The sequence below is a fragment of the Triticum aestivum genome, chromosome 3A (genome assembly GCF_018294505.1).
Source record: "Triticum aestivum cultivar Chinese Spring chromosome 3A, IWGSC CS RefSeq v2.1, whole genome shotgun sequence".
In the NCBI taxonomy this organism is placed as follows: domain Eukaryota; kingdom Viridiplantae; phylum Streptophyta; class Magnoliopsida; order Poales; family Poaceae; genus Triticum; species Triticum aestivum.
Genome location: NC_057800.1, coordinates 394,639,816 through 394,656,769, shown reverse-complemented (window position 1 = coordinate 394,656,769; position 16,954 = coordinate 394,639,816). Strand labels below are relative to the sequence as shown.

At 50.0% G+C, this 16,954-nt stretch overlaps 1 long non-coding RNA gene across 1 annotated transcript; it reads left to right on the top strand.

Annotated features, from left to right (window-relative positions):
• The first annotated feature begins 1,232 nt into the window (after positions 1–1,232).
• LOC123061391 (uncharacterized) lies at positions 1,233–3,372 on the top strand. The gene is made up of 4 exons (XR_006428987.1): positions 1,233–1,660; positions 1,734–2,455; positions 2,692–2,786; positions 2,895–3,372. It is a non-coding gene; the product is annotated as an uncharacterized lncRNA (long non-coding RNA).
• Positions 3,373–16,954: the final 13,582 nt, after the last annotated feature.

Below are 16,954 nucleotides of genomic sequence, written 5' to 3'. Positions count from 1 at the left end.
GAAGATGAAGATTCTCCCCTCCAGCCGGGGGAGACAAGAAAAGGAAGGCCGCCCCACCCGGGGAGGCCGAAGGGTCCAAGAAGGGAAGGACTCTCCTTCCGGAATGTTCCACCACTGCCGCCGACGGCGAAGACGAGTGGTTACTCAAGGCCAAGCCCCTGGTGAAGTCGTAAGTATTCGGATACCAGAGTAACTCATAGCATACTTTTGTTGCACTGCTTCTCCTAATGTCGAATATGATTATGAAGTCCGCCCTGAGCCCGTATCGACGTATCCTCGTCGGACGGTTCCTTGGACTTGTCGGATATGAATAGTGATACACTTCTAACCGCCTCCTCTCCTCGCCCTACAGACGATGTCGAGGTACTGTCTCAAGGGGCACCGAGCCGGGGGGAGGCAGTCCCAGAGGCGCCTCAAGGCAACCTTCCGGACTCCAGGCACGAAGGGAGCAAGACACCCAAGGGCTCCAAGTTCGGCCCCCAGCCGAACGCCGCGCCAGAACCTCTAGTGGTTTCGGACTTCGGCAGGTGGCCCCCTTCCAAGAGGGGCAAGCCGCCCGTGCCAGTGACCTCTGTCCATCCAGAGGCACCGGACAACCTGCTGGGAGCGCTTCGTGACGCTTCCATCGATGAAGAGCACCGCACTATTATGAGTGCGGTGATCAAGAAGGTTTAGTCCGCCAAGAGCGGACTGACTGAAGCCTGTGTCAGCCTTCTAACAGGCTTTGAGGTAAGTATTTAAAATATAGGAAAATATTACCACATAGACAGTAGCCCCTGATGCTCTGTTTGGTGTTCATAAAGAAAAGCCGAATAGAGGATCAAATAATATTTGTAGGAGTCTAATATAAGTATGTATATATGTGTATGCAGGCTTTGCTGCTGACATCTGCCGCACTGACTACGGAGGTCGCTGCACTGAGGCAGAACCTCGAGCGGTCCGAGAAAGAGCTCGGTCTTGCCAAGAGGCAGCTCGAGGAGAACAAAGGTAAGTAATGCCTTGTCCATATATATATATATATATATATATATATATATATATATGTATATATAGGGTGGGTCTATTCTAATAACACCGAGTCTTATTCTGATAACACCTCCTACTCCGCCTACCCCCACGACCCACCACTCCCCCCGAGCCCCGAGGGCATAACCTCCATCCCATTCTGCATCGGTGCCCCGCAAGACCACCACCTACCACAAGCCCGGCCGCCCACCACCACTCCCACAGTCGGCGGCCCCCGCGGCGCCCCACCCCACCACCACCAGACCCTCGCCTCTCTCCCACCCCCACCCCACGCACCACCAGCCTCCCATGCCCCACCTTCTAATCCCACGCACCACCGACACATAGGGCCATGGCCACCCCCCGATCTCCCACCTTCTTCCCCGCCCGGGGCCCCAGACCCCTACCTTCTTCCTCGCCGGAGCCCCACAACCCACCACCTTCTCCATGGCCTCCTCCCCCACCGGTGGCCGCGCTCGTCAGGCCCGACCTCGTCGGAACCCCGCGGCGAGCCCCTACCCCGACGGGGGCCTATCCTCCTCCAGTGGCTCGGACCACCATGGCTCCGCCACAAATCTGAAACAAGACTCCGGCGGGGGACTGCCCCCCGCGCTGGCCAGGGTCGTCCTCTCTGTCCATGGCCAGACGAAGACTAGTGAGTTGTCTCTGACCTCCGCTAATAACCATGGCCACCGCGCCACATCTCACCTCCCTTCCCTCCTTCCCAGGTCGTGCGCCCCTTCACCGCCATCGACGCGACTTGGTCAACAGCCAAAGCCATGGCCACCAAGCGCGTCCGCAACAGCAACATAATTGAAGTGCGCCGGGGCACGCGATGCGGTTCGGTGACGCGTGGTCGTGTAGTTCGCGGCCACCACAGGCCCCCTCACCTCTACCTCCATGGCCACGTCCTCAACTAGCGGCGCCCTGCCCTCGTCGCCGGCCATGGCGCCGCAGCCACCAGGCTCGAGCGTCTGCTCTTCTCCCTTGACCCTTTGCTAGCCGGCGTCACCCCGGGCCGATCCAGGCAGTTGGGCGGGGGTGTGGATGTGCAGGGTAGTGCTCCCCGAGGTGCAGTGCGGCGTGCGTGCGTGCAGTCCAAAAATCGGAGGCGTGCAGTGTAGTAGAGCACCAGATGGCAGTGGCCAACAGCCCCTCGATCCCGTCTCTCTGCCGACGGCAACTACTCACATGGCGCTGCTCCTTGGACCCGCTCCATCACCGGCATCCCGCCGATACGACGAGCAGCAATGGAGGACCCCTGCAGATCCCGTGCTCCTCGTCAACGGCAGCCGCCACCTGTTGTCTAGATGAAGAAGAAGCGGTTTGCAGTCCACGCGATGCCGGCGTGCAGTCTGTGTGTGCAGCTCCCAGCCCAACGACGGCCTGATCCTCTCCATTTTTGGAGTTAATTTATTTCCCCCAATGTCACCTCACTCCTTGTAGAAAGGTTATATATAGCAACTGAACCTCTTAGTTAGCAATTTGGTGTTGTCACTATGGAATTCGAATTTGGTGTTTGGTGCTTCCCATTGATCCATTTTTTATCCTATAAAATCCTCAATGTATATGCAAGTACGAGTAGTATACAAACCAATACATATATAGAGTGTTTTTGGTGCTTTTAACATTCTTTATGTCAGTTCCATCCTAGTGTCGGTAACAACTATATTATCCTGGCTGCAGCAACAAGTTTTATCAAACTTGGTGAGGTCCCAGCCACCCACGGCATGCAATACGGATAGTGACGACGTGCAGTTTGCTGTGCGAATGCTGTCCAGGTTTGTTGTTGTTTACAAACATTTTCTAGTGTTTTTCAGGATGCAGCACAGTTCAATTCAGTTTGGTGCTAAAAAAAGTGCAGCTCAGAAATCTGTTTTTGCATCTAGGATTTGCCATTGGAGATTGTCTAAATCCTAGTGGTGGTGTTCCTTCCCGCCGGTGGTGGTGCTACTGCGAGCTGGAGTGGAGCTCTACCCTGACGCGTGGCGCTACAGTCCCTCTTGGTTGTCCCTCACCGCTATACTCCTCTCTCAAGTAGAGAGCATCAGTTCGATTTGTAATGCATGCGTCTAGTTCCAGCGGCCGAGGTAGAAGCAGTTTAGTGGCAGCGTGCTTGCAGTTTGGTGCATGTTGTCTTACATTTCGGTTGCAAAAAAATGATGCATATAAGATGCGTCCAGTTGCGGTTTAGTTGCTGCGCTGATGTAGTTTTGCTAGGGTACGAGGTGGTGCTTCGTTGTGCAGTGGAAAAAACAAAGAAAAAGGAAAAGGACAAAATAGAAGAATGCAGTACACATGGCTCGTCACTACAGTCCCAAAAGCATGTTAATGAAAAACATTGTCCTAAATAATGTTACATGAAAATGTCAGCAGTAACTCGTGCATTTCATAGAGTTTACGGTAGCACCAACACTTACATGAAGTGCACTCCATCTCGTTTGGGAAATTTACGTCCCACAAAAAAGAAATCATGCAGTGCACTTGTCCGTCCGATGAAGTGCGGGTTTTAGTCTCAAGAAGTTCGGTTTGCTACCTTGTTTGGGAAAATTTACATCCCACAAAAAAAGAAATCATGCAGTGCATTTGTCCGTGTGATGGAGTGCGGATTTTTGTCTAAAGAAGTGCGGTTTGCTACCTTGTTTGGGAAAATTTACGTCCCACAAAAAACAAATCATGCAGTGCACTTGTTTGTCCGACGAAGTGCGATTTTGCGTCCGATGCAGTGCGGTTTTCAGTCGGATGAAGTGCCCACGTCGATTTGGGTGTCGCGAAAAACAGAGTGTCCGCATTTCGGTAAATTTAAAACTGCTCTTAAACCGTAAGAAATTAGAGAGAGTGTTCTACACGAAAAAGTTGCGTCTCGTCGATATCTTTCCAACAGCATATCATTTGAATCATTTAGATAACCGGTTTGTAAAAATTTCGTGAAAAACGGCCGCTGCCACTCGGCGTCTGCCGCACGATTTTCAAAATTAACTTAAAACCATAAGGAATCTAAAAAACATTTCAACATATGGAAGTTGTGCCTCGCTCATAGCTTTTCAACGGTATATTACACGCCTTATTTCGACAAACGGTTAGAAAACTGGAGCGAAAACAGTACCTAAAATTTGATTTTTTTTGAAAAACAGAATTCCGCAATTTAGTAAATTTGAAACTGCTCTTAAACTGTAACGAATTAGAGAAAAAATAGTTATGAAAAAGATGCGCCTCGATGATATCTATCCAACGGTGTATCGTTTGCTTCATTCCGACGAGCGGTTTAGAAAAAAAACGCGAAAAAACGCTCGCTGCCACTCGTCATGGGCCGCGCCATTTGCAAAACTGCTCTTAAACCGTAAGGAATCTCGAAAAGTGTTCAACATGGCGAATTTGCGCCTAATCCATAGCTTTCCAACGGTATATCATACGCCTCGTTCCGATAAATGGTTAAAAAAGTAGAGCAAAAACAGTACCAAAAAAAATACTGCGTACAGTTTTTTACGACACGAAGTTCACTAGTCTCTGTAATGCAGTGCTCTTGCTAAAGAAAGTGTAGTGCCCTCGCGTTGAGCATGCAGTGCGAAGTGTTATCAGAATAGTTATTCTGATAATATTATCATAATAGACCGTCTATAGGGTCGCGCTATTCGTCACCCTGGGTGAGGAATAGTTATTCTTCATCCTCCTTTATTTTACTATCAATGCACCGTAATTTTACGTTCCGTAAGTTTTATCTTATTTTTGACGCAAAAAGGGACCGTAAGAAAATATATAATTGCCGTAAAAAATATTTTATGTTATGTAAAATTACAAACGTAAAAACATAGTCTAAAATACACATAAACTGCAAATTTTCTTGTCTTATGACCTATATTTTTTATTTTTTATGTCAAATTTTACGTAATTAATCAATAGGAATGTAACTATTTGAATTCGAAACATAATTTAATTATGAAATGGTCGTAAGATTACCTCGGGTGAAGAATAACTTATTCCGCACCCTGGGTGATGAATATTAATACTATATATATATATATATATAAGATGCAGTTGCAAAATGATAGGATCATCATGGATGTGCCAGGGGCCACGACCGAAGTGGCGAACCTGAAGCAAGCGTTGTCCGAGGCCGAAAACAAAGTGGCCAAGGAGCGCACCGAGCGGGAAAAACAAGAGGCACGGATGAGTGAGGTGCAGCAAGAGCTCCAGGCTCTCGTGAAGAAGCACGAGGCTTTGGAGCTTGACTCGAAGATGCGAGAGTCCGAGCTTGTCGTGGCCCTCGAGAGCACAAAGCATGCCAAGGCTGAAGCCCAAAAGGCCTTCCAGGAAATTGAGGCGATGAGGAAGATAGCGGCGGGTAAGGCCTTCAATATGCAAAGCAAGTATGTGAAAGTAAATTACTTGTTACTTACCCGAGTCCGGAGCTCTCCAGGAGTATTCGTAGATTTGCCCCGCAGCGTGTCGGATGCCGCGAAGTATTACCAGGCCGAGGAGGGAAGCTCGACGGAGAAGTTGTTCTGGTCTCAGTATACTGGGACCGAACACCCGATGCCTGTGAGAGACCAGTTGAAGCAACTGGTCGAGCTGCACAAGGCGGCCGAACAGGCCATGAGGGGCCTTATAGTCCGGATGTGGCCTGGCGACTCCCTTCCCAACAGCTACATCGGCCTGGTGAGGCGGCTTGTGGATGCCTGCCCACGGCTGGAAGTCATAAAGTGGTCCATCTGCATCGAAGGTGCATGCCGGGCTTTTGCCCGTGCGAAGGTGCACTGGGCCAATATGGACGCCGAGAAGCTGGTGAAGGAGGGGCCGCTGCAGGGCAAGGAGCATCGCCACCCCGAAATGTATTATGAGGGTGTCCTGAAGGGTGCCCGTCTTGTGGAGGACGAGTGTGCGAAGGATGTAATTTTTGAATGAATTTGCTCGTGTGATCCTGTATTATGAAAATTTGTTTATATGCGCTATGCAACGCTTGTTTGAATTTAAAATATTACCTTCTATGCGGCTGTTTATTAAATCTGAGAGATGGCCAGTCGTCGGCTTCTTCCCCCATGCCACAAGTGCTGGGGTGTTCGGGATAAATCTGAGCACTCTTTTTCCCATTGTTGGGTCCTTCGAGGGAGGTGCTCAGCACAAGGAACAAGGCAATCAGACTATAATGCTTTATCACTCTCACTTAGCCATAGAAGTCTACAAATTTAAATTTTGGTGAAGCCCCTAGTATTCGGAAGGCCGAATTCGGGGCGCTATACACGCCTTAAGACGGATAAAGCCGACTCCTCACTCTAAGCGACATAAGTCTTTAGGGACTCGAGACCTCTCGAACAGCGACCAACTCTCGCCTTATCATGACAGACAGTTTTAGCTTTCTCTACTGAGGTGCTTGCCCAGATGAACCGGGGCACAATCGCAGTAGTTTTCCCAGTGCTACCTTAGCCGATATAGCGGAACGTAAGGTACCAAAATATGGGAGCCGGGCAAACCCAACTATTGACCCAAGACATGATTCGGAGCTGATGCATATAATGCTACAAGTTCGGGGTGCCGCACTGTCGAAAGTGTTCGGACTTCTCACGCCGTATTATGGGGTACGCTTAAGCCCCTAGCATATTGGCCGTACCAGAGTGTACGGGTGCTGAATGTCCTGAATGAACATATATATAAAAAAGAATAGAGAATGTGGTAATAGTCTAGTGCTATGCATTGTTTATTCAAAAAGGTGCGTCGAAGCAGAATGATACAAGTAGTGCGATAAGAAAAAAGTAGGAGTATTTGACATGTCCCCTCCAAGGGCAAGCTGAGGAATGGTATTTAAAGCAAGTATTTCACTCGTTATCAGAGACCACCTGGGAGTTCCATGGTGCGACGTAGCTTTCTGCCTCCTTGGTTGTTGTATCGTGTGTCCGGCAATCGTACTGCCGGACGGGGTTTCCGGAGAGTAAAGTCCCGAAAGAGAGAAAATAATAACAAAGTGGGAAGCCCCTAGTGTGGTTGAGCCGCGTTTTGGGGCGTGCCGTACTCGTCCCCCCTATGCCCATGGTATTTTTAATGCGTAATTATGTACGCGTGGCACATATTTTGTTGTTTGGCTGGGACTGGGGTGGGGGCCGCATTGCTATGCGAGCTCGGAACGTGCCAGGCGGTCTTGTTGCAGATTACTCCGGGCGCGCTTGACAGTGTCCGGGTGTTTAATCACCGAACTGGTGGATTGCTTGAAGAGGCTGCTTTGTGCTTCTGCTGCGAGGGCCATAGTGTGCTCCTCCGTGCGGAGAGAGCGCTCTGTGTTTCCATTGACTGTGATGACCCCCCGAGGTCCTGGCATCTTGAGCTTGAGGTAAGCATAATGCGGTACCACATTGAATCTCGGAAATGCGAGCAATGCATGATAGCCACTGCGGAACGAGACTATATCGAAGATTAACTCCTCGCTTCGGAAGTTATCTGGGGATCCGAAAACCACTTCCAGTGTGACTGAGCATGTGCTACGGGCCTCTACACCTGGTATGACGCCTTTAAAGGTCGTTTTTATGGGTTTGATCCTTGAGGGGTCTATACCTATTTTGTGCACTGTGTCCTAATAAAGCAGGTTCAGGCTGCTGCCGCCATCCATAAGGACTCGAGTGAGGTGAAATCCGTCGATGATTGGGTCTAGGACCAGTGCGGCGAATCCGCCATGACGGATACTAGTGGGATGTTCCCTGCAATTGAAGGTGATCGGACAGGAGCAATTGGTAGCCCCCAAGGGCCGGCTCATTATGATGTGATGAGTCAGGTCTTCAATAAGACTAATAAAAATGACTTTGCATTAGCCCCCAAGTGTCATGGTGCATGCTTGTAGCGACATGAGACTTGCATATTTGATATAATCTTCAGTTGAATAATGTAGCCCCCAAGTGCCGGGTCGTGAGCCTGCAGCGACTCGGGACTTATTCCTTCAATTGTAAAATAAACCATATCCATTGATAATATAATAGCCATTGCGCTAAAGCGACTTTGAAAACCTCAATAATACCGGTTATTAATAACCATAATAAAATCCAGCCATGTTGGCTATTCAAGATAACATAATCCGGTATGAAAACCTTATTCATTCAACATCATAATGGAAATTCAGCCAAGTTTGGCTATTTGAATAATATAACCCAATGATTTATAAGCGCATGATTCCAATGGCGCAATCCAAATATATACTTGCGACTTATAGTCGAAAGCCAGGCCGGTTTAATAAACACCGGATAATTTCTCGTCATATACTGGCAACTTATCGTCTTAAAGCCAGGCCGGTTTAATAAACACCGGATAATTTATCATCATACTGGCGACATATAGTCGAAAGCCAGGCTGGTTTAATAAACACCGAATAATTTATCATCATACTTTATTCAACCTGTTTCTGCATACAACAAGTTTAAAGTGTCCTGGTGGTTTACCGCCGGATGGGTCCTAATGCCCGACATATAACCTGGGTTTATAACCGAGGCTGCACTTAAGAATAATCAAATATGAAATACATCATACGTGTGACATTGAATCACATCGTTGGTTTACCAACTTTTTGTAGTAAAAGTGATAACCCCAATCTTGAGTAATGATAACTCCTTTCATATTGTGCCGGTTTATGATAAAACTGTAGCGGGTTGTGATAAACACCGGTTTAACCATATATAATACTGGCGACTCGTAGTCAAACCAGACCGAGCTGATAGTCTCCGGGTTATAATTTGATCGTGTACTAATAACTTGTAGTTGAAAGCCGAGCCGGGTTGATAAACACCGGTTTACTCCATAATAGGATGGTGACAGAAAATCAAACCGGGCAGATAGCCTCCGGATTAAGGTTTGACCGTGTTCCGTCAATTTGTAATTTGACAGTCGAACAGGTTAAGAATTGTCAAATTAAAAACGCAAAAAAATAAAAGAAACAGTTATCAAGGAAAATATTGAAGCAAAGGCAATGATAAAACCATTTGCAAAAAGAGGCTTATTGAGCCGATCAGATGGTGTTACCATGGTCGGACACGACCAAGCTCCCCAAATGGTGTAGCTATGGTTCAAGTCAGCCAGGTCCCCAAATGAAACCGTGGCATTATGCTGATCAAGAGGCATGGCAATGGTTCGGGTTCGACCAAGCCCCCAAGTGATTCTATGGCCTTAGGGCGATCAAGAGGCGTGACTGGTTCAGACTTGACCATGTCCCCAAGTGATCTAGTGGCTTTCACCTATCAAAAGGTGTTGCATCGGTTCGAACACGACCGAGCCCCAAGTGATGTTTATAAAATTTTCAAGGGGTAAACCGGAGGCCGCTTTAAGACAGAACAACTCCGTGTAACCACGCATGATGTAAAAGAACAGAGACCCCGCTTTATGAAGCAGAAGCCCCCATGTGATCAATAATATGTCAGGCCAGTAAGGCGGGATACCCATGCTTGAACCGCGCATCATGGCAGCAGGTCCTCTTCGGCAATTTTTAACTTTTTGCAAGAGATAAATTCTTCTTGAACCGGGATCTTGAACCGGATATTGAGAGCTTCAAAGCTTTGTGGGAGATATCTTTTCCTTGAACCGAATTTTAAAACAGAATCTTTATTTTTAGCCGGAAATTTTCTGACGGCCTTTAAATTCGAACTTGCGAAAAGTTAATTCCTTTTTGAACCGGAAATTTTTAAACCTGATTGTAAATTGGAAGCATCATTGTGAGCCGAAATATTTCTGACGGCCTTTAAATTTTTATCAATATAACAGTAGCCTCCGGGACCGGGTTATCCTTCCCTCCATCGTCCTGGGGTTCTTAAATTTGCTGAAACTAGCAAGATTTGCTGAGTCATGTCATCGTAGCCCCCGATCCTCAAAGGTGACTCGAGGAGTTGGCTTGAGACTCTCCATATTTGACCGTGATATAAACCGGTACAACTTGTATATCATTGGCGTTGATAGCACGATGTGAATCCATAGAAGGTTGAGGTGACTGCGGCGGGTTGTAAATGATCCCATATGAGCCATGTCAGCAACTCGGCCAATGGTTCCTTCCAACTGGCGATTTGAAGTTAATCAAAACTGTAGTGGCGGCGACTTGTGCGCCTGCCCATTGAACCATCCAGTGCAAACGGCGGTTGATGATAATTTGTCTCCAATTTGAAAGAAAACCGGGCTACCCAAGCTGTGACTTGCTCATACCCAATAAATAGCTCATGCAGACAGGTGTGGCCCGGTATGTTGATGTAGACCAGGCCGTGAGAGACGGACAACAAAGACGACCGCGGCTTTCAAAGGCGGCACAGACAGATGAGTCGGCCGCGGCATTGTAAACCGGCGTGGACGGGCGAATTAGCCACGTCATATTGATGTAAACCGGTCTGTAGAATGGCGGTTTGTACATATATTCACCAAGCTTGATGGCATGGTAAGATACTAGCGCATTCATAATGGTTGTGCGAGTTTATACATCCATGACACAGCCATAGCTTTTGCAATGAACAATTGTCCTGCATAAACAATATTGCTGACCAAGGCAAAGGTAAACTGTTCTCTGACAAAAATAATATGTGCTAATAAAATATATTTTAGATGGATATCACCTGATGTGCTAGGCCGGAAATTATCTGCCATCGAGTTGATGATCACCACAGTGATGCTAAAATTAATCACGGCCGAGTTAACCGTAGGAGCAGACAGATGAGTCGGCCCGGCATTGTAAGCCTGTGCGGCCGAGCAAGTTGTCCTCCACATTGTAAGCCGGCGTGGACGCATGAACCGGTGGCCATGGCAGACGGGCGAGTCGTCTGTGGTGTTGTAAGGTGGTGCAGACGGGCGAGTCAGCCGGTACGTTGACGTAAACCGGACCGCGACACCCTGTCCATGAAGCCGCGCGATACAGCCGAACGTGCATCCGTGGTATAACACCACCCCTTTTTCTTTTAATAGTTGCCCTCCGTAAAAATATTACAGGCCAGAGTAATTGTTGTCGGATGAATTAACATGTACTGATAAAATACATAGTGCTGCTGGTATTTTTTGCCGGACGCTGGCGCCGGATAATGCATAGTGCTGCTTTTATTTTGACAAAAGAGTTGATTGGTTCTGTGTCTTGTAATGCCTGAGGTCTCCACATAACCTGGCCGGAATTTTTTGAACCGGAATTTCTGGAACCGAAGTTTCTTGATAATCCGGGCGGAACTTTTGATAATCTGGAACTTTTGAACCGGAACCTCTTGATAATCCAACCGGAATTTTTGATAATCCGGAACCTTTTGAGCTGGAACCTCTGTATAACCCGGCCGAAACTTTTGATAATCCGGAACCTTTGAACCAGAACCTCTTGATAATCCAACCGGAATTTTTGATAATCCGGAATCTTTTGAGCTGGAACCTCTTGATAATCTGACCAGAACTTTTTGCTAATCCGGAAGTATTTGATAATTCGGAACTTTTCTGTAGCCGAAGTCGGAACTCTTTGACGACTCAGACAGAACCTTTCGGCGATGCGGCTGGAGCCCTTCGGTGATTCGGACTGAACTTTTCATCGAGGCGATCAGAACTTTTTGATGATTCAGACAGAACCTTTCGTCGAGACGGTCGGAACTTTTGAATGATCCGGCCGGAAATTTCCGACGAACCGGCGGAACGTTTTCGATGAGCCTGACGGAACTTTTTCGACAAGCCGGCTGGAGCTCTCCGACAAACCGACCGGAACTTTTTCATTGAGCCGGATGGAGCTTCTCGATCCCTGAGATAGCGCCCTCCAAGAACTCAACACCACTGTGCGCAGGCCCCACGGTGGGCGCCAACTGTCGCGGAATTGTCACGGCAGATGTCCTTAGTGTCAGGACTTAGTCGCGAGGCCAACGCATCTATGTGGTAGCTTGAGAGGGGTTGAGCGGGACGAGAGATGCGATGTTTTACCCAGGTTCAGCCCCTCACGGTGGAGGTAAAAGCCTACATCCTGCTTCATTGATATTGATGATGATGACCACGGTTACAAGAGTGCTCTATCTCGAGAGCTATTGTCTAAACCTAACTTGTCCAGCTCGTGGAACTTGTCAATCTTTCCCCTCCTGGGGAGCCCTGCCCCTCCTTATATATGTTGAAGGGGCGGGTTACATGACTAGTCCTAGTAGAATTATGATTACTCTATTACAAGTGGAGTTCTAGTCTTGCTTCCTTTGTAAGGGAATATTCCTTATGCTTTCCTCTTAAGCCGGCCTACCATAACGTAAGCCGGCCTTCCTTGAACCGCCTACTGGGCCTCCGGGTCTTGTCGCTCCTCTAACCCACCGGCTGGGTCATTAATGAGACACCTGGCTTGGCCGGGTCATCAGTGAGTGGAGAGATCCGGGCGGGTCACTTAGTGAGTCGCCAAGTTAGGGCGGGTCACCAGTGAGTCGCCAAGTCCGGCCGGGTCATACATCCGGCTGGGTCATACCGCGGGGTATATCCCCGACAAGGACCATGGGTTGAACTTTGTGGCGACTGGCTCCAACACGTATACGTCCCTTAACGCATGCTTCCGCTCCCTCTTGGGAATGTGGGTTGCGTATATCATGTTCACCGTCCGCACTTGTGGGGTGAACCTCTTCTGTCCTCCGGTGTTCGGCGGCTGAGGCTCCTCCTCGTCGTCGCTATGTGACCCCTTATCTTTGTTTTCGGCATTTAACTTGCCGGCCTGCTTGAACACCCAACATTCCCTATTGGTGTGGTTGGCTGGCTTGTCGGGGGTGCCGTGTATTTGACACGAGCGATCGAGTATACGGTCCAAACTGGACGGGGCCGAGGTGCTTCTTTTGAATGGCTTTTTCCGCTGGCCGGGTTTAGAGCCTCTGAATCCGGCATTGACTGTCGTATCCTCGGTATTGTCGCTGTTGATGCGGCGCTTGTCTTTGTTGCGACATGACCTGCCATTGCCATCCTTGGTATCTGAAGTACCATGGTTCTTTGATATATTATTGCTGCGAGCCAGCCAGCTGTCCTCTCCCGTGCAAAAGCGGGTCATGAGTGTCGTGGGGGCTGCCATAGATTTCGGCTTTTCCTGGCCAAGGTGCCGAGCGAGCCACTCGTCGCGGATGTTGTGCTTAAAAGCTGCTAGGGCCTCTGCATCCGGACAGTCGACGATTTGATTTTTCTTTGTCAGGAACCGTGTCCAGAATTACCTGGCCGATTCCTCTGACTGTTGAATTATGTGGCTCAAGTCATCAACATCTAGTGGTCGCACATGAGTGCCTTTGAAGTTGTCTTGGAATGCAGCTTCCAGATCTTCCCAACAGCCAATGGATTCTGCTGGCAGGCTGTTGAGCCAATGCCGAGCTGGTCCTTTGAGCTTGAGTGGGAGGTATTCGATGGCGTGTAGATCGTCATCGGGGGCCATGTGGATGTGCAGGAGGAAGTCCTCGATCCATACCACAGGATCTGTTGTGCCGTCGTATGATTCGATATTTACGGGTTTGAAACCCTCTGGGATTTGGTGATCCATTACTTCGTCTGTGAAGCATAGGGGGTGTGCGGCGCCTCTGTACTGGGCTATGTCACGACGCAGCTCAAATGAGTCCTGTCCGCTGTGTTCGGCCCGGCCGGATTTACTTTTACTATATCCGGCGTGACGGTTATCGTCTCGCGTAGTGGCCCGCCCTCGTAATCCATAGATCGATCTTGCTTGTTTTGCTTTGTCCTCCAATACGTCTCGCAGGTCTAGTGTGTTTCCCCGTGCCTTGACATTTTTATTTGAGTGGCGTCGGGGTGTGGGCTGAGCTTTTGGCTGAAATGCCTCTTTGTCGCGGCCACAAGGTGGCCGATCAGCCACGTCATACGCTGGAGATGTAGGTTTTAATGCTTCCTCCTCCAGTCGGGGTAGCAACCTGTGCTTTGGGTAACTCTTGGAGGGGCGTTCGAGTTCATATTCCTCGGCCGCAAGGACTTCAGTCCATCTGTCAGCTAGCAAATCTTGATCAGCATGAAGCTGCTATTGCTTTTTCTTAAGGCTATTTGCCGTGGCTATAAGCCGGCGCTTGAAGCGCTCTTGCTCGACGGGATCATCAGGCACAACAAATTCGTCATCGTCGAGGCTTGCCTCGTCTTCGGAGGGAGGGATGTAATTATCATCCTCCGCCTCTCTATCTGCCGCTCGCTTGGGAGGGCTGGCTTCTCCATCCTCCTGCTCTAAATCTTGCTGGAGGGGATTGTTGTCATCTTCGGCACTGTCCGGAGCGCTATTATCTCCTATGCCGGTATCACCGCTTTTGCTTTGGCGAGACTTAGAGCGGCGCCGCTAACGTTGACGCTTGGGTTGCTTCTTGGAGGGGTCATCCTCCGCTGTCCCGTCGCCATTGCCTTCTTTGAGTGTGTCCACCATGTATATATCATATGATGAGGTGGCTGTCCAGTGCCATGTGGGCAGTGGTTCCTGTTCGTCTCCCGCATCATCGTACATACCGTTTATGTCTTCGGAGTCGAAGTCGAGAGTGTCGGTCAAATCGTCGATAGTGGCTACTAAGTGGGTGGTGGGTGGGCGGCAAATTTCTTCGTCATCCGCATCCCAATCCTGCCGAACATAGTTTGGCCAGGACTCTCCTGACAAGGAGAGAGACCTTAATGAGTTCAGTATGTCGCTGAAGGGCGAGTGCTGAAAGATATCTGCGGAGGTGAACTCCATGATCGGCGTCCAGTCGGATTTGATAGGCACGGGCGCAAGCGGTTCGGAGGCCGTGGCCGGGGAAGAATCCGGCAGTTCGGCGTCACGGCTCCCTTGAAGGGTAAGGTCGATACTCGGCTCGATCGCCACTGAGAATACGGCCTCTGTGGCGGGGTCTATCCACCCGTCCATGGATGGCGCAATTGGCTCCGAATTGAGGGTCGGAGCGGTTGTCGGTGCGGTCTCCTGAACAATGTCCGATGGTAGAGCTAAATCATGCTCATCATGACCGTGCGGCGCACTCGGCAGGGGCTTGAATCCGTCGAAGATCAAGTCTCCGCGGATGTCGGCCATGTAGTTTAAGCTTCCAAACCTGACCTAGTGGCCAGGGGCATAACTCTCGATCTGCTCCAGATGGCCAAGCGAGTTGGCCCACAGTGTGAAGCCACCGAATACAAGGATCTGTCTGGGGAGAAAAGTCTCACCTTGGACTGCATCGCTATCGATGATCGAAGGAGCCATCAAACCAAACGGTGACGACACAGAGGAACTCTCAATGAAAGCACCAATGTCGGTGTCAAAACCGGCGGATCTCGGGTAAGGGGTCCCAAACTGTGCGTCTAAGGCAGATGGTAACAGGAGGCAGGGGACACGATGTTTACCCAGGTTCGTGCCCTCTTGATGGAGGTAAAACCCTACGTCCTACTTGATTGTTCTTGATGATATGAGTATTACAAGAGTTGATCTACCACGAGATCAGAGAGGCTAAACCCTAGAAGCTAGCCTATGGTATGATTGTTGTTGTCCTACAGACTAAAACCCTCCGGTTTATATAGACACCAGAGGGGGCTAGGGTTACACAGAGTTGGCTACAAGGAAGGAGATCTACATATCCGTATTGCCAAGCTTGCCTTCCACGCCAAGGAGAGTCCCATCCAGACATGGGGCGTAGTCTTCAATCTTGTATCTTCATAGTCCAACAGTCCGACCAAAGGATATAGTCCGGCTGTCCAGATACCCCCTAATCCAGGACTCCCTCAAAGGGCAAGGGCCCTCAAGAGGCCATCCCCAAGAAGAAGAAGTAGTAGTTGCGCCGTGCAGGACCTCAGGAGGGTGGTGTCTCAGCCGGAGCCTCGTCAGCATCAGCGCCCGCTCTAGGGGCGCCTCCCTCCATCACATAGGAAGGCGCGCCCGGCGCCCTTCTCGGGCAGGGCTCGGGGGCTTTCTTCTGGAAGGCCTAAGACCTTGCGCACATCATGAGGGAGGCGCTTGGGCACCACCTGGAGGCGTGCTTCATGGCATGTTTCCCTCAGGAGGACACAGGGAAAGGATCGCCCACCGTTCAGGAGTTCATCACCAAGACCAACCAGGAATTGCAAGACGCAAGGGCCAGACCGCCGCTCATGAGGCGCAGCTTCCCATCCAGGTGAGGATGCCGGGCTGCGCGTCAGCATCGACGTTCCAGGGCTCAATAGGGCCGCTTCTTAGGAGCTTTTCTGGCCTTCGTGCGTGGGACGCTGCGAGGGTCCACCGCACAGCTACATTCGCATCCCCTTTGGCTTGCCGAGCGTGTCGTCCGTCCACCAGCGCAACTTAGGGCACATCCTAGTGGCTCAGGAGGCCAGGCACGACGCCGTCCTGATGGAGATGGAGACGGTCCTCAAGGAACCACCTGAGCCCCCAGAGCCTCCTGAGGCTTAGGGCCCCGGTGGCTCGCGAGGAGCAACCTCTACGATGCGCACCTTCAGGCGCCCCAACTCTCCTTCGTCAACATAACCAGGTGACATCTTTCCAAGTTCATTTAGCTGGGAGCCCTCCTCGGGCTGCACCATTCCCAGGCCGCGTGGGTCCATCCCTGTGGCATGTATCCCTTTTTATGTCTTTAGCTTACCTTGTTCGGAGCGCCCCTCGGGCTGCATCATCCCCAAGCCGCTTGGGCCTGACCCCATGGCACGTATCTCCCATGCACTTACTTAAGCCTACTACTCTCATGTTTAATCTACCTATGATTACTACTTGCTCGATTGCCACCCAACATGGGGACCGCGCGCCGGCCGTCTTTCTTCAGGACCCTTCGTGTGAGTAAATTAAGCACGGCGTCTGTGCTCAGGTCCGTCCCTGCAGCGTCGATAAATCCAACGGCTGAGCTCTGTCTGGCGGGACGGCCCCATTTACGTCACCTCCGGGGGCCGTTGGTGCTTGTCTTTCTCACACGATAACCTCAAGAGATTCGTTCGGCGTAGGTTGTCTGACCACCTCGCAGGTCCAGCACCGCAAACAAGAATCAAGACCAGGCGCAACTCGCCTTGAGGTAGGGCCTCATGAGTCCCGCGCTGGCTCACGAGT